This window comes from Dendrobates tinctorius, unplaced genomic scaffold (genome assembly GCF_039654945.1).
Source record: "Dendrobates tinctorius isolate UK_male_01 unplaced genomic scaffold, ASM3965494v1 ptg000138l, whole genome shotgun sequence".
Lineage (NCBI taxonomy): Eukaryota > Metazoa > Chordata > Amphibia > Anura > Dendrobatidae > Dendrobates > Dendrobates tinctorius.
Genome location: NW_027361806.1, coordinates 24880393 through 24902869, shown reverse-complemented (window position 1 = coordinate 24902869; position 22477 = coordinate 24880393).

Genomic DNA, 22477 nt, shown 5'->3' with positions numbered 1-22477 from the left:
CATTAGGGTTGGGGCTGGGGTTAGGGTTGAGGTTAGAGCTAGGGTTAGGGTTGGGCTAGGGTAAGGGTTGGGGCTAGGGTTAGAGTTAGGGATAGGGTTGAGGTTAGAGTTAAGGTTGAGCCTAAGGTTAGGGCTAGGGTTAGGGTTGAGGATAGGTTTGGGGCTAGGGATGTGGTTATGGTTGGGGTTGGGGTTAGGGTTGTGGTTAGAGCTGTATTAGGGTTGTGGTTAGAGCTGTGTTATCGTTGGAGTTAGAATTCTCAGAATCAGTGGGATACGTTGAAGTGTTCCAGAGTTATAACTTCATAAATAAATAATAAATAATAATAATTATTATTATTATTATTAAGTGACAGTGGTCAGAATTGTAAAAACTGGATTGGTCATTAAGTACAAAATTGGCTCTGTCACTAAGGAGTTAACAGGACCTGCTTGACACAGTGAAGTAGACCAAAAGATCCTCAAAAGCTAGACATCATGCCTTGATCCAAAGAAAATCTGGAACAAAAGAGAAGCAAAGTAACTGAAATCTATCAGTCTGGAAAAGGTTATAAAGCCATTTCTAAAGCATTGGGACTCAAGTGAATCACAGTGAGAGCCATCATGCACAAATGGCAAAAACATGGAACAGTCTTCCCAGGAGTGTCCGGATAACCAAAATTACAATATGAACACAGCAATGACTCATTGAATAAGTCACAGATGACCCCACAACAACATTCAAAGAACTGCACATCTCACTTGCCTCAGTTAAGTTCAGTGTTCATGACTCCACCATAATGAAGACACTGGGAAAAAATGGCCATCATGGCAGAGTTCCAAGATGAAAATCACTGCTGGGAAGAGTTGAGCGAAACGGGTCGGTCGCATTCAAAAGTCGGTGACTTTCGCTGAAGTCGGGTTTCATGAAACGAAACCTGACCATAGCGTGAGGTCGGCGACCAGAGCGCCAAAGTCGCGTTTCAAAAGATGCTTCCAGCGCCCTTTTTCAGCCAATGATGGAGGACGCACACTGTGGGCAACGCGATGACATAGGCATCGGTCACCACCATCTTTGAGAAGGGCATGCAAGTGATTGGCTGGCTTGGTGTGGCATCACAGAGGCTATAAAATGGCCTGAATGCCGACCGCCATCTTACTTGTGCCGATCTTAGCATCAGGGAGAGCTGCTGCTGCTGCTGATTCTGTAGGGAGAGCGTTAGGCAGGGAAGAAGAACCAAAAAACTGCTTCTGCTGTTAGCGATTTCCACTTACAACACAACACTTTGTGGGCAGTGACAGGGGAGGATATATTTTTGTGCATCAGCTCTGTTGGTTATTAGGCTGCCTTATAAGGCTCCCTGATAGCTGCATTGCTGTTTGCACACTGCTGTGCCGTCGCCAACGAGTGGGCCCCCCCTGCTTGCTCAGGATCACAGCACTTGCAAAGTTGAAATACTTACCTCTCCCTGCTCCTCCGCCGTGACATCTTCCGCGCTTCCTGACAGTGACATTCTGGTCAGAGAGCACGATGACATCACGTCTGTATGCCCTCTGCCTAAACAGTCCACGTGCAGTGAGATGGAAGATGGGGACGACGAGGAGTCCAGACTAGTACAGGGATTCCCTAGTGAGGAGACTTATTTAATTGTTTTCAATGTTGGGACAGCTATTTTTGGGGAGCACTATACTTTGGAGAATGATATCTGGGGCCCACCATACACTGGAGCATTCCAAAGGTGGACATCAGACACTGGAGCAGCATTTACAGGGCCCATTATGCACTGGAGCATTAGAAATGGGGCCCATTATTTGGGCCCATAACACAGTGGAGCTTCATCCATGGGGACCAACATATACTGTAGCATTATGTGGAGCTCATCATATACTGTTTCAAACATTATATGGGACCAATGATTCTGTATGGAGAAATATATGGGCCTCATTACTCTGTATGGCCACTATGCGGTGGCCATAATACTGTATCGAGTAATATACTGTCCGTTTTTGGAGCTATTAGAGAATTTAAAATGGAAATCAGTCATGTGATGTAAGAAGTGAAGTATTTTTCATTGTACTATACCGCTAATTCTCTGCCGTATCAGAGGATCATGAATTGTGGCATGTGTTAAAGGAGCCCATTGACACTCTTTGGCCCTGGGCCCACGAAAAATCTGGAGCCAGCCCTACCCACCCCCCCACAACTTTAGCCAAATAACCCCCAGTTTTCAATGCCTAACTATTATTATAAAGTAAATTAATACAAGATTAAGTAATAAGAATTGATGTTTTTGGCATTAAAATGGGCACTGTAGGTGTGTTTCCTGTCCTCCACTCACTGCCGACTTTTCTTTCCCATTGACTTGCATTGGGTTTCGTGTTTCAGTTGGCCTTCGACTTTTCACGATAATTGGCCGATTTCGTTCGACCCGACTTTTGCGAAAGTCGGGTTTCATGAAACCGGACTCGACCCGAAAAAAGGCAAAGTCGCTCATCTCTATTAATTGGCAGGGGTATTGAATTCTGTTACTTATTGATATTAGTGCAATGAACTTCCAGCTTTTCGCATTGACTTTAATTGGCACAAAAATTAGTGGGTATCACAATGTTTGTACCCCCCCATCTATTGGATATTGATGGCATTTCCTAGTAGTATTCCATCATTGTCTACTATGTTAGTGAAGAAAGTGGTAGTGGTGAACAAATAGACTCAATCCATTCATGTAAGAAAGCCAGTTCCGATGTGTTCCTACTAGTTGTCCATCTGTGGGAAGAGTTATATCTCTAGAGTAACAGAGTAGAAATTTGTAAATCTGTCGAGATTTGAATTTCTCAGGGAAATTCCACTGGCATCAGATCATAACAAAAGTCATATGTAGAAAAAATAATCATACTCACCTGATTGCTCATCTGTGTGATGCTCCATGCTATCCAGCCTCTTCTTTGCATCATCCCTCTGGAACCCAACATCCTCATCTTTGGCCTCCTTCACTGTGTGCTTGGCCTTCTGGCAATGAGGTCTTCAAGGTGTGTATTGTGACGCCAAGACGTTACATTGTCTATTGCCGGAGACTACAAAGCGAGGAGGACCGAAACAGCAGGCTGGGGGATGTGGACATGAGTAAGTGGGGAGGCATTAGTTTTTTCAGCCCTTGACCTCTACAATTCAGCAAAATATCATCCAACTAGCCGCCATTGTACTGAATACGCACAGAGATGTTTTGTTTTTAAATTTGAGGCAAATTCAACTCATATAAAAAATCTCTCATCTTTATTACGTAAGTATACTTTTTTAATATATTTTTGGAGACATCATTTTTGGCTAATTTGTCTTCCTAATCTTTTCCAAAATCAAAAGGACAAGAAGCATGTTTGAAAACTCACAAAATATAGGGCTGACTCGTTCTGTGCTGACGAATAATCAAATGTTAAGCCCCCGGAATCATTAATCTGACTCTTCGCTGTCTCTGACTTAAGAGCTTATCTCCAGCCATGCTGGGGAATATCACGTCCCATTGACAGTGGCCCCTGCCGGATTACACCTGGAAATGTTGTTTGAAATACTCATAGTTACTGGGAGCAACAAGCTTCAAAGAACGTCATTATATTCTCTATGAAAAAGTGATAAAAACAAATATACATTTTAGTGTGTTTCACATCAAAAGACTTTACTATATCAAAGGCAGTTTCATTTGCATTTTCACTATCACCACTCTCATAAATGTAAAAAAATACGGTCTTTGATTTCAGCGGAATATGAATTTATGTCATTCATGCTTTACACACTGTAAGGTCTACATTCAACTAGATGGCCAATCATAGAAAATAAAGAGTCAGATGAATAGATAGCTGTAGAGACTAAAAAGATAAAAGCCGCAACAAATGTTTCTACCACTATGTGACGCACTGCTCTACTTGGTAATGGAGCATAACAGCACACCACATGGTTAGGAGGGGTATTGCACGTAAAAATTTATTATAGAATATAAACTTGTCCTTAAAATAAATATTTGTGAAAATTTTCCTGGCAGAATATGAATTTGTTTTCATGCTTTACATATTTTATAATCAACAATATAGTGAAGAATAGATTAAAAAAGTCATAATAGATAAAAAAAAAAATTAAAAAGTTGCAATAAATATGTGTCACTGTACAAGATTACTCTATTTGGTGAAGTAGTGTAACAGCACACCACATGGTCGGAGGTGGTACTGCAAGTAAAATATATCACTATATTATCTTAAGGTAACCTTTATAATATTACATAAAACAATTTCTTGCAAGCATGTTTATGTCCTATTGTGATTAACTAATTCCTTAAATTATAAAGTTAGCAAATTCTAATACAAAATACTTACCTGAGAAAAAAAAACTATATAGATAAGAGATAAGTAAAATTTCTGTCAATGTTAAAGTGTGTTCATACTGAGTGTTTTTGCTTACATTTTGGAGCAGAAACTGAGTGGAAATTCTGCAAAACCCTCCTTCAATACTCAAAACTGCTTAAAAACTTAAAGGGAATCTGTCACCCCTTTTTCGAATATGAGCTGCCGGAACCGCCATCAGGGGCTGTAATACTGTAGATAAGCCCCCGATGTAACCTGAAAGAGAAGAAAAAAGAGTTATATTATACTCACCGGGGGGCAGTCCAGTCCGCTGGGTGTTGCGGTACAGTCTGGCGCCTCCCATCTTCTAGCGGTGACGTCCTCTTCTTTCCTTCCTATCGTGGCTATGGCGCAGGTGCACTGCTCTGCCCTGGACCTCTCCCGGCGCCTGCACACTGCAGGACTCAGCTCTGCCCTCAATAGGGCAGAGCAGTGCGCCCGCGCAGGAGCCATGACAGGAAGGAAAGAAGAGGATGGCATCGTATGAAGATGGGAGGCGCCGGACTGCGACACCCATCGGACCGGACCGCCCCCCCGGTGAGTATAATCTAACTCTTTTTTCTTATCTTTCAGGTTACATCGGGGGCTTATCTGCAGCATTACAGAATGCATTACAGAATGTTGTAGATAAGCCCCTGATGTCGATGCCGGCAGCTGACATTCAAAAAAGGGTGACAGATTCGCTTTAAAGCTTCTCTCAGTGGCTATGTGCGTACAGAAACTATTTGAAGCTGAAAGTGAGAAGAAATGGTGCAGACAGTCCTCAAAAATGAAAAACTCTTTAAAACAGAGTTTCTGCTCCAAAAACTTTCCAAAACAAAAACTCTCTGTAAACATTAACAAATAAAGACAGATTATAAATTGACAAATTTGGACACAAAAATTGACCACAGAAATACCAGAATAGTTCTTGGTTATATTGAGGCGTCATTTGTGAACATACAAGTCATTTTAATGTCAGTGCCGTTATGTAGACGTTGGAAGCCTCAGAGAACCAATTGAACTTTATAAATGGCTCCCACTGGAGGTATAATTATCTAAACCCCACTGACCCAGCCAACAGCTTCAGATAAGACCTTGGTCTACTATTGGGTATCAGCAAGTAGACGGGATTTCGATTTCGTTGGGATTTTGAATAATTCACATATCACATTGTGGAAAGCTTCAACATGCAGAAACTGGAGCTATAGGGTGTGACCAGTGGAAGCAGCTCTGAGATACACCATGAGGATGTCTAATGGTGGCTGTATTGGCTGTCACGCAACTTTCCAAAAAGTACAACTGATTTTCTTCTTTTTTTTTGGATAGGGGATCTTTTTATTTACCATACATGAGCACAATTATCTAGCTGTTCAGCGTATAGGAAATGAAGTAGTTAAGTGCCCTAAAAAGTGATAATTGATTAATTATTTAAAAAATCAATTGGAGTTAATTAGAAAGTTTATTTCCTTTTTAAATACCCTGGAGAACTCTCTCCACTTATACGAAAATGATTGATGCTATAGAACGTATAAAAGAGACTTATAGAGAAAGACATGATGACATACAGAAGACACAATAAGTTACCAAGACATCACAGGTCTTGCTTTCTGTTTTATTCTATTTTTAGTATTAAAAAGGGTGTTCTAATTGTCCAAGATTGAAAAAAAAACACTTTTCAATTTCATAGTGTTTGAAGAATTTTTTTGAAAGCTTATATTTGGATAGGACATCAATTTGTGATCATTTTGGGATTTATGCCTGAGAAAGCCACAATAAGCGGAATGAAGCAGTATAAATATTGGGACCATCAGTAGGAAGCAGCTATGACCCCCTCAGAATTGTTACAGGAGGCTATGGTCGTGCCTTGTCCTGTAGCTCATCTCATTCAAGAAAACTGAGCTTGGGTTGAGCTGTGATGTAAAAAATAACCACAAGTACACAGGGTTTGTTCTTTTCTTTCTTTTGATTAGGATGCTATTTAGTCAGAATCCTTCTGATCATACAATAATGATCTATCATAAAAACACTATTGCCGAAATTGACAAAAGTATGAGAAGCTTCGGAAATAAAAGGAGAAACTCCTACCCCAAACTCCTGGAATTCAGCAAAATCCTACCAAACCAGCATGAATTCCACGATTCCGGAATGTTTCTTCATTCTGGTAGGTAGGGAACAGGTGTGGTGAAGAAGCGAGCAGAGCACCTTGTGCACCACAAATTAATCATCCTCTTGGATATTTGCCTCCCAAAGTATATCTAAAAACGGGTCCAAAGGGCATTAACCTGGAAAAAAATTGGAAGTTTCAAAAATCAAACAATTCAAATGAAAATTTTTAATGATTTTTTTTCTTTTTGGGAAGAGATACGATTTACTAAGTTTGCATCTTGAGAATTTAATCTAAATTTATAAGTTTTCATGACAGAAGTGGTTCGATAAGTCAACCAGTCTCAGAATGATGATGTAATGTAATACATTTTCCATATTTTTAGACTCAGTGGACTATAGGAAAACACATTAGAAGAAATCTAAGTGAATAAAAAAAAACAGATCTTCACCCAGTATGAAACAAAGCAGAAGGGACTGGGTGATGATGTTGTATCTCTGTGTCAGGGGAGACAAGTCTTAATATATTCTACATAATTTTACAGTCAACTTGACATTTGCCTGAAGCCATATGTTCCACTTTTTCATGCATGATATATATACACATCTCACTCTGTACAATGTGTACTTACCAGTTACAATTGTTAAGGTGTCCACATTTGGGCTACATCTAGGTCTTTATAGGTCCCTGCTCAAAATCTCTCTACCATAAATGCGTTTAAGCATCAGGTCTCAGATGCAAATGCTACTTCTGCACCTCCAAAGGCTGCACCCCTGAGAAGATGAGGAAGCCATGTTAGTATTTCTATTTCCTATTTTCTTTCATAGTATTCTTTTACTTTTTGCTTTATGACTTCTTAAATGTCACCAAGTGCAGCTCCTGTGAAAGAAACAAGTGCGAGATTTATGTAAAAATTTCACCAAATGGTTTCAAGAAAACATATGGGACATTATTTCTGTATATTCAATGGACTCCCACCTGGGACCCCCAGCAGTAAGTGTTATTTTCTCCATAATTATGTCATTTTTTTTCCATGACAACCGGGGACATGCTTCAGTATTTCATATTAAAATAAGAAATAACATATTTAAACCTGATATTTTCTGTATTAATTGATAATGTGAGTAAACAAGAGTCTAAAGTTTTCTTTTCTTTTCATGTGCACTAAACAACTTTACCACTTACTGCGTGTTAAGAATATCATTTATGTTTTTAAAGCAAAAATGTAATGCATAGAGAATTTTCTGATATTTGTTTAATGCAAATTTGCTTGAATCGGCCAGCAATTTCAATGTTAGCTGAATAAAATGCATCCAAATTGAAATTGCTGCACAAAGACATTCATAATGGCGTAAAAATCCTAAAAGCTTATCCCCACCTGTCTTAGGCCATCATGTCACTTGTCTTTTTGCCATTGCTACCCATTTGTTCTGTATAGTCACTGTTCACTCTTTGGATATTCTGGCACTTGGCTTCATGGGCTAACATGGGTAAACCGCACACCACCGCAATCAGACAAGTAAGGCACAATGTACGTCATTGGCCCCATCTGACTCAGAGAAGCCTAGTGCTGTAAGTTCCGAAAAGCAAAGAGAGACAGGAGGGAGCAAGCGCAGAACCAATCAGGGAGCTATGACGGTAGGACAAGTGAAGGGTGGGCGTAACACAGGTCCATATGAGCTTTCATTATTTTTTAACCTATTCCCTTGAAGCATTGCCAACGAGACTCCACCATTCCCAGCTTTCCTTAGGGAAAGTGGATACTTCTCTGCAGCACATCTTTGCCTGTAGGCCATTTATTTTTTAAAGCCCAGACAACCTCTTTATGTGGTATTTGCACCCATTTTGTGCTTTACAATGTTGGAGATAATGGACAGACATCCATTTGTCTTTTTTTGGCAGATATTGATTCATATGTATCAACAGTGTTTACCTTTAAATACAGAACAATACGAGTGAACCCACCCGTCCGCATTCGGCAGGTGCACTCGTGAGTAATATTTGTTACATTCCATCATCATTACGTGACATTCGCACAAGTAGAACAATCGTATGATGGATATTTGTATAGTGACAAGACTGAGGCTCTTCAAGATGTAAAAGGGCTTTAATGAACGTTCCATTAACACAAACTTTTGTTTGGCAAATACTAATATGTGCTCAGGGGTGGGTGGGCATGGAGGAGTATTTTAAAGTGACAGTCTTTTTTTTTTTACTTTCAAGTGATACTTTCATTTGCATGACTAAATAAATGGACGTAAAAAGATTTGGATCAAATGCAAACAAAAAGCATAAACAAAGTAACATCTGTAGGATCAGGAAAGTAACCATCCTGTAACACAATGCGACACTAAATTTACTTTTAGAGTTTTATGTACCTAGAAATAAAATAATATAATACACAAAGTAAGGAGGGACAACAATGAATCCAGAGGGGCAATACTGTGTTTATAGGAACATGACAGCGGAAACATATTGCCCGATCCACAATCAGTAAGGATCAGCCATTGGTTGTATGATATCGGCTGCTGTGTGTCAGAGAAAAACATAATTAATAAGCCACCAAAGGACCAAAGCCGTGTTGTAGGCTAGTTGGACAGGCTGGTCCCCAGCAGCTTTTTCCTGCCCACTGCCCTGGAGTGACAGGTCTATCCCTCATCCTATACACTCAGACAGAGAGAGACCAGTCAATCAAAGATAGCAGGCGGGGCGAAACTGCCAGGTATTGGTCTCTGTGTCCCCTGTGGCCTTGAATTTCTGTGGACTTTCAGAGTAAAATATTCTTGGCTGATATCATGCGGCCAGTGGTTTAAGCGACAAGTATGAGCTGTTTTAAAGGAATTGTCCAGTTTATCATACTCCTCAACATTGAAATTGCAACATAAACAAGGACAAGTCACAGAATGATGGAAATCCCAGGATGGAGACAAGTTACTAATTTTTAAATGATGAAAAAATAGAAACAAAATGATTGAAACTTCTGGATTTATTCCATCTGCACAGAAACTCCGGCATCTTCTACAAATCATCAGGATCCGCTGCTGACCGCTCAAGTGCAATCACCGACCAATCGCATCCCCGATGTGCTCGATGGAGACAACTCCGGAGACGCTGCCGGCAGCTCCTGTGTAATCACTGTCCAATGACGTCCCTGATGTGCCCAATGGAGACAAGTCCGGAGACGCTGCCGGCAGCTCCTGTGTAATCACTGTCCAATGATGTCCCTGATGTGGTCAATGGAGACAAGTCCGGAGACGCTGCCGGCAGCTCCTGTGTAATCACTGTCCAATGATGTCCCTGATGTGCCCAATGGAGACAAGTCCGGAGACGCTGCCGGCAGCTCCTGTGTAATCACTGTCCAATGATGTCCCTGATGTGGTCAATGGAGACAAGTCCGGAGACGCTGCCGGCAGCTCCTGTGTAATCACTGTCCAATGATGTCCCTGATGAGCTCAATGGAGACAAGTCCGGAGACGCTGCTGGCAGCTCCTGCGTAATCACTGTCCAATGATGTCGCTGATGTGCTCAATGGAGACAAGTCCAGAGACGCTGCCGGCAGCTCCTGTGTAATCACTGTCCAATGATGTCCCTGATGTGCTCAATGGAGACAAGTCCGGAGACGCTGCCGACAGCTCCTGTGTAATCACTGTCCAATGATGTTCCTGATGTGCTCAATGGAGACAAGTCCAGAGACGCTGCTGGCAGCTCCTGCGTAATCACTGTCCAATGATGTCCCTGATGTGCTCAATGGAGACAAGTCCGGAGACGCTGCCGGCAGCTTCTGTGTAATCACTGTCTAATGATGTCCCTGATGTGCTCAATGGAGACAACTCCGGAGACGCTGCCAGCAGCTCCTGCGTAATCACTGTCCAATGACGTCCCTGATGTGCTCAATGGAGACAAGTCCGGAGACGCTGCCGGCAGCTCCTGTGTAATCACTGTCCAATGATGTCCCTGATGTGCTCAATGGAGACAAGTCCGGAGACGCTGCCGGCAGCTCCTGTGTAATCACTGTCCCATGATGTCCCTGATGTGCTCAATGGAGACAAGTCCGGAGACGCTGCTGGCAGCTCCTGCGTAATCACTGTCCAATGATGTCGCTGATGTGCTCAATGGAGACAAGTCCAGAGACGCTGCCGGCAGCTCCTGTGTAATTACTGTCCAATGATGTCCCTGATGTGCTCAATGGAGACAAGTCCGGAGACGCTGCCGACAGCTCCTGTGTAATCACCGACCAATGATGTCCCCAATGTGCTCAATAGAGACAAGTCCGGAGACACTGCCGCAGCTCCTGTGTGATCACTGACCAATGACGTCCCTGATGTGCTCAATGGAGGCAAGTCCGTAGACGCTGCTGGCAGCTCCTGTCTAATCACTGTCCAATGATGTCCCCAATGTGCTCAAAGGAGACAGGTCTGGATCCTGTGCCGGCAGCTCCTGTGTAATCACCAACCAATGATGTGTCCGATGTGCTCGATGGAGACAAGTCCAGAGATGCTGCCGCAGCTCCTGTGTAATCACTGACCAATGATGTCCCCAATGTGCTCAATGGAGACAAGTCAGGAGACACTGCTGCAGCTCCAGTGTGATCACTGACCAATGACGTTCCTGATGTGCTCAATGGAGACAAGTCCGTAGACACTGCCGGCAACTCCAGTGTAATCACTGTCCAATGATGTCCCCAATGTGCTCGAAGGAGACAGGTCTGGAACCTCTGCCGGCAGCTCCTGTGCAATCACTGACCAATGATGTGTCCGATGTGCTCGATGGAGACAAGTCTGGAGACGCTGCCGGCAGCTCCTGTGTAATCACCGACCAATGATGTCCCCAATGTGCTCGATGGAGACAAGTACGGAGACGCTGCCGACAGTTCCTGTGTAATCACTGACCAATGACTTCTCTGATTGTTGAAAAATAAAAATAGAAGTAAGGCTACAATAAATAATTAATAGATTAGATCTATAAACATACGTGGCTGGAAGTAGTGACATCTCTACAGCAGGTGCTCTGGTGGCTCATGTAAGGTGACATCTCCATGCTTCACACATCATGTAGGGGAGCAGAGATGGGTTATAGACAAACTAAAAAGGTGAAGAATTGTAAAAGTAACTATTCCATTATCATCACATGAAATTACCCGGGGCAGAAACCACGCTAAAGACTTCGTGGCTATTTAAGAAGATCCATCTTGGGTGGATTTCCCCTCCTCACTGTCTCCTTGTGACTATTGGTAATTTCTGAGAATTTCCATAGATAATGTATCTCAGATTTCTTAATTGCTGCCACCTAAATCTAAAACCAAGGTGATCATGGTTCTCCTCTATTAGTGCCAGCGCTAACCTTGGTTGCTCAGGTTAATTTGTTGACTGGTGATTCATGTATATGAAATAATCCTCTGACTTTTGGTAAAAGCTGCGACATGATATCACATTATTGAAGCCTGACCTTTCATCCTCCTTGTTTTTATTATAAATGACAGTGACCTTTCCGTAGCACAACGTTAGATCAGTAGATATTCAGCCTGTATGCTAAGCAAGAATTAGGACGCAGAATATTTACAAGCGTTTTATACATTTTATCAATAAGTCATTTGTTTTTAACCCCTTGAGCACCTGGACATTTTTATGCATGTTTTTTTCTCTTCACATTTTGAAAATCAACACTTTTTTTTTAGTAGCTTTAAAAGGATTTTTTGTGTGGCTGAATTGTACTATATGTAGGAGATATATATATACTGTAGGGGACATATCTTGTTAAATATATACTATATATAGAAAAGTGTGTGCCCCCCACATCCACCTCCGGGGGCTTCACTGTCCTCATCTACATCCATAGACATTAATATGGAGAAAGTATGTGCCCCCCTCATCCACCTCCGGGGGGCTTCACTGTCCTCATAGACATTAATATGGAGAAAGTATGTGCCCCCCACATCCACCTCCGGGGGCTTCACTGTCCTCATCTACATCCATAGACATTAATATGGAGAAAGTATGTGCCCCCCACATCCACCTCCGGGGGCTTCACTGTCCTCATCTACATCCATAGACATTAATATGGAGGAAAGTATGTGCCCCCACATCCACCTCCGGGGGCTTCACTGCCCTCATCTACATCCATAGACATTAATATGGAGAAAGTATGTGCCCCCACATCCACTTCCGGAGGCTTCACTGTCCTCATCTACATCCATAGACATTAATATGGAGGAAAGTATGTGCCCCCACATCCACCTCCGGGGGCTTCACTGTCCTCATCTACATCCATAGACATTAATATGGAGAAAGTATGTGCCCCCCACATCCACTTCCGGAGGCTTCTCTGTCCTCATCTACATCCATAGACATTAATATGGAGGAAAGTATGTGCCCCCCACATCCACCTCCGGGGGCTTCACTGTCCTCATCTACATCCATAGACATTAATATGGAGAAAGTATGTGCTCCCCACATCCACCTCCGAGGGCTTATCTGTCCTCCATCTACATCCATAGACATTAATATGGAGAAAGTATGTGCCCCCCACATCCACCTCCGGGGGCTTCACTGTCCTCATCTACATCCATAGACATTAATATGGAGAAAGTATGTGCCCCCCACATCCACCTCCGGGGGCATCACTGTCCTCATCTACATCCATAGACATTAATATGGAGAAAGTATGTGCCCCCCACATCCACCTCCGGGGGCTTATCTGTCCTCCATCTACATCCATAGATATTAATATGGAGAAAGTATGTGCCCCCCACATCAACCTCCGGGGACTTCTCTGTCCTCATCTACATCCATAGACATTAATATGGAGAAAGTATGTGCCCCCCACATCCACCTCCGGGGGCTTATCTGTCCTCCATCTACATCCATAGATATTAATATGGAGAAAGTATGTGCCCCCCACATCCACCTCCGGGGGCTTCACTGTCCTCATCTACATCCATAAACATTAATATGGAGAAAGTATGTGCCCCCCACATCCACCTCCGGGGGCTTCTCTGTCCTCCATCTACATCATAGACATTAATATGGAGAAAGTATGTGCCCCCCACATCCACCTCCAGGGGTTTCTCTGTCCTCCATCTACATCCATTGGAAACCGCACAGATTGGAAGAATTGAGAAGTTTAATCCCCGATAGGGCATTTTTATCCCCATTTTAAAACGGAGCGGCAGGTGGGATGTCTGGCCACACATTCATCCAGTTTGGGGCTTCCAGAAAAAAACAAGAGCAGACCCTGAGGGAATGAATGGATCAGTGGTCAAGACTCACATGCAGCTCCAGTCTGATAGGGATAAAAGCTCCACATTCTGCCAATCGGTGTGGGTCCCAGCAGTGAGACCCCCACCAATCAATAACTTATCACTTATCTTATGGAGAGGTGATGATTACTTGTTTTCACCGGAGAACCCCTGTAAGTGCATCTTGTTCTAAGTATTTAATTTCTAATGGACATAAAGATTCTTCTTCTAATTAATAACCGAGAGAACAAATGACCTCCAAATACTGCACAATCCCCTTTTCAAAGGCCAGTACTACCGCATACAAAGGAGAAATACCACCACACCATGACCAGACCAAATATTACCAGCATATAGCGACCAAATAATTCCACATACGAGTAATACCGCCACACCATGAAAAGACCACATAGTGACCAAATAATACCTTATAATAATATTAATAATCTTTATATAGCGCCAACATATTCCGCAGCGCTTTACAGTTTAACAGTTTCAAAACACAAGTCATAAGTAACAACTAGAGTTGAGCGATACCGTCCGATACTTCAAAGTATCGGATCGGAATGGATCGGCCGATCTTTAAAAAAAGTATCGGTATCGCCGATTCCGATACCGGAAGTCCCATTCAAGTCTATGGGACTTCCGGTATCGGAATAAGAAAAACCCTGTTTTTGCCTTGTACAGCCTCTCTGGGGTCTGTACGGGCCTTTCGGGGGGCTGTGCCGGCATGCCAGGGGGTCTGTGCAGGCTCCGGTGGTCTGTGCCGGCCTGCCGGGGGGCTGTGCCGGCCTGCCGGTGGTCTGTGCAGGCTCCGGTGGGCTGTGCCGGCCTGCCGGGGGGCTGTGCCGGCCTGCCGGGGGGCTGTGCAGGCTCCGGGGGGCTGTGCTGTCCCACGACGATCTTGGGTAGAGAACGGCAGCATCAGCTGACGTCGTGGGACACACTCGTGGACTGCTTCGGATCATGGGTGAGTATTTTTGTGGTTTGTTATGTTAATATTTATTCCGGAAAAGACAATGGCTTCGGGGAACAATGTGACAAGTATTGGTAAGTATGTTACTCTATGTTATATGTACTGTATGTCTATGTATGTATTGTATGAATGTATTGTATGTATGTAGTATATATGTGGTATGTATGTAGCATGTAGTATGTATGTAGCATGCATGTAGCATGCAGTATGTATGTAGCATGCATGTAGTATATATGTAGTATGTATGTAGCATGCATGTAGTATATATGTAGTATGTATGTAGCATGTATGTAGTATGTATGTAGTATGTATGTAGCATGTAGCATGTATGTAGTATATATGTGGTATGTATGTAGCATGTAGTATGTATGTAGTATGTATGTAGTATGCATGTAGCATGCAGTATGTATGTAGCATGCATGTAGTATATATGTAGTATGTATGTAGCATGCATGTAGTATATATGTAGTATGTATGTAGCATGTAGCATGTATGTAGTATATATGTAGTATGTAGTATGTATGTAGCATGTATGTAGTATGTATGTAGCATGTATGTAGCATGTATGTAGTATGTATGTAGTATATATGTAGTATGTATGTAGCATGTAGCATGCATGTAGTATGTATGTAGTATGTATGTAGTATGTATGTAGCATGCAGTATGTAGCATGTACACTCACTGGCCACTTTATTAGGTACACCTGTCCAACTGTGTGTTAAGACTTAATTTCTAATCAGCCAATCACATGGCGGCAACTCAGTGCATTTAGGCATGTAGACATGGTCAAGACAATCTCCTGCAGTTCAAACCGAGCATCAGTATGGGGAAGAAAGGTGATTTGAGTGCCTTTGAACGTGGCATGATTGTTGGTGCCAGAAGGGCTGGTCTGAGAATTTCAGAAACTGCTGATCTACTGGGATTTTCACGCACAACCATCTCTAGGGTTTACAGAGAATGGTCCGAAAAAGAAAAAAAATCCAGTGAGCGGCAGTTCTGTGGCCGGAAATGCCATGTTGATGCCAGAGGTCAGAGGAGAATGGGCAGACTGGTTCGAGCTGATAGAAAGGCAACAGTGACTCAAATTGCCACCCGTTACAACCAAGGTAGGCAGAAGAGCATCTCTGAACGCACAGTGCGTCGAACTTTGAGGCAGATGGGCTACAGCAGCAGAAGACCACACTGGGTACCACTCCTCTCAGCTAAGAACAGGAAACTGAGGCTACAATTTGCACAAGCTCATCGAAATTGGACAGTAGAAGATTGGAAAAACGTTGCCTGGTCTGATGAGTCTCGATTTCTGCTGCGACATTCGGATGGTAGGGTCAGAATTTGGCGTAAACAACATGAAAGCATGGATCCATCCTGCCTTGTATCAACGGTTCAGGCTGGTGGTGGTGGTGTCATGGTGTGGGGAATTTTTTCTGGGCACTCTTTGGGCCCCTTGGTACCAATTGAGCATCATTGCAACGCCACAGCCTACCTGAGTATTGTTGCTGACCATGTCCATCCCTTTATGACCACAATGTACCCAACATCTGATGGCTACTTTCAGCAGGATAATGCGCCATGTCATAAAGCTCGAATCATCTCAGATTGGTTTCTTGAACATGACAATGAGTTTACTGTACTTAAATGGCCTCCTCAGTCACCAGATCTCAATCCAATAGAGCATCTTTGGGATGTGGTGGAACGGGAGATTCGCATCAGGGATGTGCAGCCGACAAATCTGCGCCAACTGTGTGATGCCATCATGTCAATATGGTCCAAAATCTCTGAGGAATGCTTCCAGCACCTTGTTGAATCTCTGCCACGAAGAATTGAGGCAGTTCTGAAGGCAAAAGGGGGTCCAACCCCTTACTAGCATGGTGTACCTAATAAAGTGGCCAGTGAGTGTATATAGCATGTATGTAGTATGTATGTAGTATATATGTAGTATGTATGTAGCATGTAGTATGTATGTAGCATGTAGTATGTATGTAGCATGCATGTAGTATATATGTAGTATGTATGTAGCATGTAGTATGTATGTAGCATGCATGTAGTATATATGTAGTATGTATGTAGCATGTAGTATGTATGTAGTATGTATGTAGCATGTAGTATGTATGTAGCATGCATGTAGTAAATATGTAGTATGTATGTAGCATGTAGTATATATGTAGTATGTATGTAGCATGTAGTATGTATGTAGTATGTATGTAGCATGTAGTATGTATGTAGCATGCAGTATGTAGCATGTATGTAGCATGTATGTAGTATGTATGTAGCATGTAGTATATATGTAGTATGTATGTAGCATGTAGTATGTATGTAGCATGCAGTATGTAGCATGTATGTAGCATGTATGTAGTATGTATGTAGTATAAATGTAGTATGTATGTAGCATGTAGTATGTAGCATGTATGTAGCATGTATGTAGTATGTATGTAGTATATATGTAGTATGTATGTAGCATGTAGCATGCATGTAGTATGTATGTAGTATGTATGTAGCATGCAGTATGTAGCATGTATATAGCATGTATGTAGTATGTATGTAGTATATATGTAGTATGTATGTAGCATGTAGTATGTATGTAGCAGGTAGTATGTATGTAGCATGCATGTAGTATATATGTAGTATGTATGTAGCATGTAGTATGTATGTAACATGCATGTAGTATAAATGTAGTATGTATGTAGCATGTAGTATGTATGTAGCATGCATGTAGTATGTATGTAGTATGTATGTAGTATTTTTTTTTTTTTTTTTAACATTTAACACATTAGCCGGATGATGGGACTACTACTGTCCCATCATTGGCTAATGTGTCAATCACTGTCATGGTAGCAGGCATCGCCAGATGGGACTTGTAGTCCCATCGGACGATGCTTGCACAGACCCCCGGACATCAGCACACCCCCCCGGCAGGCCGGCACAGCCAATCAACAATCAACTTTGAACTTCCGATTCCGATGCCGAATTCCGATATTGAAAAAATATCGGAAGTCGGTATCGGAATTCCGATACAGCAAGTATCGGCCGATACCCGATACTTGCGGTATCGGAATGCTCAACACTAGTAACAACGTTAACAATACAATAATCAAAGCAAAATAAGCAGCCCCTGAGAGCTTACATTCTACAATGTGGTGGGGGAGATACAAAGTACAGGTGTGTATTTACAACGATGGTCCAGCCATCTTGTGGGAGTGAGGGATGGATGGAGATAGTGAATGGGCTACACACGCACACTTACACATAGAATGACTTTGAATAGTGAACGTGATAGGCCGCTCTGAACAAATGTGTTTTGAGGGAGCGCCTGAAACTATGCAAATTGTGGATAGTACTAATTTATTGGAGTAGAGCATTCCATTGGATTGGCCACATACATGGATAACTACTGCCACAAAATGACCGAACCACATATTACAAAATAGTGACTGAATATTACAATACTGCTAATTAATAAAATCCACAATACTAACAACACTGTTATTACCACCGTCTACATTATAAACAGGTGCTCTGTATGTAGTATACAGTGTAGAGCGCAAGTTTGCAGGTAACAGTGACTCACCAATGACAATAAATACAAGAGCTCTGTATATAGTGTACAGGTAATACAGTGATCACCAGTGACATTATACACAGGAGCGCTGTATATAGTGTACAGGAACTATAGTAATCACCACTGAAATACACAGGAGCTCTGTATATAGTGTCAGTGTACAGGTAATACAGTGATCACCAGTGACATTATACACAGGAGCTCTGTATATAGTGTATAGGTAATACAGTGATCACCAGTGACATTATACACAGGAGCTCTGTATATAGTGTGAGTGTACAGGTAATACAGAGATCACCAGTGACATTATACACAGGAGCTCTGTATATAGTGTGAGTGTACACGTAATACAGTGATCACCAGTGACATTATACACAGGAGCTCTGTATATAGTGTCAGTGTACAGGTATTACAGTGATCACCAGTGACATTATACACATGAGCTTTGTATATAGTGTCAGTGTACAGGTATTACAGTGATTACCAGTGACATTATACACAGAAGCTCTGTGTATAGTGTCAGTGTACAGGTAATACAGTGATCACCAGTGACATTATACACAGGTGTTCAGTATGTATTATACAGTGTAGAGCGCAAGTTTACAGGTAACAGTGACTCACCAATGACAGTATATACAGGAGCTATGCATATAGTGTATAGTGTACAGGTAATACAGTGATCACCAGTGACATTATACATACACATGAGCGCTGTATATAGAGTACAGGAAATACAGTGAACATAAGAGACATTCTACACAGGAGCTCTGTATATAGTGTATAGTGTACAGGCAATACAGGGAACAGCAGTGACATTATACACTTGAGCTCTGTATATAGTGTCAGTGTACAGGTAGTACAGAGATCACCAGTGAAATTATACACAGGAGTGTTATGATTGAGTCATCAAGGAGGAAAACAAGACCAAGCTAGGCCACAGAAAACCAGAGAGGTTGTTAACTAAGCGGATTGCAGACCCCTGATCCTATCCACACAACTAGCAGTAGCCGTGGAGCGTACCTATGATGATTCTAGATGCCTTGACACAGCCGGAGGACTAAATAAGCCTAAAGCAAGAAAAGGGGAAATCTAAACTGCCCCAGAGCAGACCCCAAAGGAATAGATAGCCCCAAACATATATAGTCGGTGAGACAGGATGAAAACACAAACACAGGTAGGAAAATAGGCTGAGCAAACGATGGGGCCCACACTAACTAGAAAGGACAGGAAAGATATTGTCTGCAATCACGCCAAAAAACCCCTGCAAAAATGTCCAACACTACTGATAGCAAAAAAAAACCTGAAGTCACTAGACTTCACCCACTATATCAACACTCTGGCATATTATGAGAACAGAGCAAAAAGAGGCCAATCTAATAAGGGACAAAAAGCAAAATGGCACAAACAGTAACATAAGGATGGAAATTCAGCAAAGCCCCAGCCGGGGCAGGCTGACCACACAAAACTGAATAGACAAAACCAAATCAAATGTGAACAATAGCAAAGAACACTTAGCTTGAGAATGCACGGACTGAACTGGAAACTAAGACCTCAGGAGGCAGGAAAAATCACCAGCAGGGATAGAGGGAGTCGGCTGTCTTAAATCCAGTCAGAGACTCCAGATGTCCAATCGTCATCCTCATTATTAGGTGGCTGGTCTCTGTTAATTAGATCAGCTTCATTACCTCCTGCAACCACCAGAGGGAGCCCGGAAAGAAAACTCACGACTCCTCTGTCAATACAACCAGCTACACCACTCTCACCAGCAACCAGAGGTAGACCAGAAAGTGAATTCACAACACAGGAGCTCTGTATATAGTGTCAGTGTACAGGTAATATAGTGATCACCAGTGATATACACAGGAGCTCTGTATATAGTGTCAGTGTACAGGTAATACAAGGATCACCAGTGACATTATACACAGGAGATCTGTATATAGTGTCAGTGTACAGGTAATACAGAGATCACCAGTGACATTATACACAGGAGATCTGTATATAGTGTCAGTGTACAGATAATACAGAGATCACTAGTGACATTATACACAGCAGCTCTGTATATAGTGTCAGTTTTTCTGGTAATACAGAGATCACCAGTGACATTATACACAGGAGCTCTGTATATAACATCAGTGTACAGGTAATACAGTGAACACTAGTGATATACAAAGGAGCTCTGTATATAGTGTCAGTGTTCAGGTAATACGGTGATCACCAGTGACATTATACACAGGAGCTCTGTATATAGTGTCAGTGTACAGGTAATACAGTGATCACCAGTGATATTATGCACAGGAGCTCTGTATATAGTGTATAGTGTATAGGTACAGTTTCCTACTCCACACTGATGAGGGGCAAATACCCCAAAACAGCTGTCTGTGGATGGATATCATATTTTGGCATAGGTGGTTTCCTTCATTGGAGACTGCCCTTCCCGTGGTTGTTCCTTCCCGGTGAAAGACCTGGCTAGTCATTGCTTGCGTTGAGAAACATGTGATGGTGTCTCTGCGGCTTCTGTTTTGCATGTTTTACATATTTCCCATAAGGGATGGGGGCAGTGCTCTAGAATCACTGCATTGAGAAACACGTGATGTGTCTCCGCAGTGTCAGATGTTGATCTCCATGAGGTCAATCATCATCTTTTTTCATAGTCTTTCACTAGGCATTGCTCCTACTAGCCAGTTTCCTACTCCACACTGATGAGGGGCAAATACCCCGAAACAGCTGTCTGTGGATGGATACCATGTTTTGGCATAGGTGGTTTCCTTCATTGGAGACTGCCCTTCCCGTGGTTGTTCCTTCCCGGTGAAAGACCTGGCTAGCCATTGCTTGCGTTGAGAAACATGTGATGGTGTCTCCGCGGCTTCTGTTTTGCATGTTTTACATATTTCCCATAAGGGATGGGGGCAGTGCTCTAGAATCACTGCGTTGAGAAACACGTGATGGTGTCTCCGCAGTGTCAGATGTTGACCTCCATGAGGTCAATCATCATCTTTTTTCATAGTCTTTCACTAGGCATTGCTCCTACTAGCCAGTTTCCTACTCCACACTGATGAGGGGCAAATACCCCAAAACAGCTGTCTGTGGATGGATACCATATTTTGGCATAGGTGGTTTCCTTTATTGGACACTGCCCTTCCCGTGGTTGTTCCTTCCCGGTGAAAGACCTGGCTAGTCATTGCTTGCGTTGAGAAACATGTGATGGTGTCTCCGCGGCTTCTGTTTTGCATGTTTTACATATTTCCCATAAGGGATGGGGGCAGTGCTCTAGAATCACTGCGTTGAGAAACACGTGATGGTGTCTCCGCAGTGTCAGATGTTGATCTCCATGAGGTCAATCATCATCTTTTTTCATAGTGTATAGGTAATACATTGATCACCAGTGACATTATACACAGGAGCTTTGTATATACTGTCAGTGTACAGGTAATACAGTAATCACCAGTGACATTATTCACAGGAGCTCTGTATATAGTGTCAGTGTACAGGTAATACTGGGATCACCAGTGACATTATCCACAGGAGCTCTGTATATAGTGTCAGTGTACAGGTAATACAGTGATCACCAGTGAGATTATACACAGGAGCTCTCTTTATAGTGTAAGTGCACAGGTAACACACTGACTTACAAGTGACGGCTCTCTTTGAAGGCTTTCAGCTTTGCTTTTCTTCATCTGACACAAACTTCCATCACTTCTATCAGCCGACACTCGTCTCTGCAGAAAATAACACAGTTATCAATAGCTGATCAGTTTTAGAGCACATTCCTTGACTTCAACACTATGCCACATGAAGAACAAAGGCGACATAGTGCCGCTCTGCACAGTAACAGAGCCTCCCTTTTGTTCCCCCATGGAAAACAGAATTCTAAAAAGTAAATGACATTACAGCAGTAATGTTCCCTAATTGACCCCTCCAGTATTATATCCACCCACTTGTCACCATGAACTAATCATGTAGTTTCCTCATTTTGTCCTCCATACAATAATTAACCCCTTCACCCCGAAGCCTGTTTTCACCTTCCTAACTAGGCAGTTTTTTCATTTCTGACCGTTGCCACTTTGTGAGGTCATAGCTCTGCAAAGTTTCAATGGATCCCACTGATTGAGAGTTTTTTTGTGACATTGTACTTCATGATGGCGGTAAAATTTCTTTGATATGACCTACTGTACATTTATGAAAAAATTAAAATTTTGCAAAAATGTTGAAAATTATGCAATTTTCAAACTTTTACATTTTTATGCCCTTAAATCAGGGAAA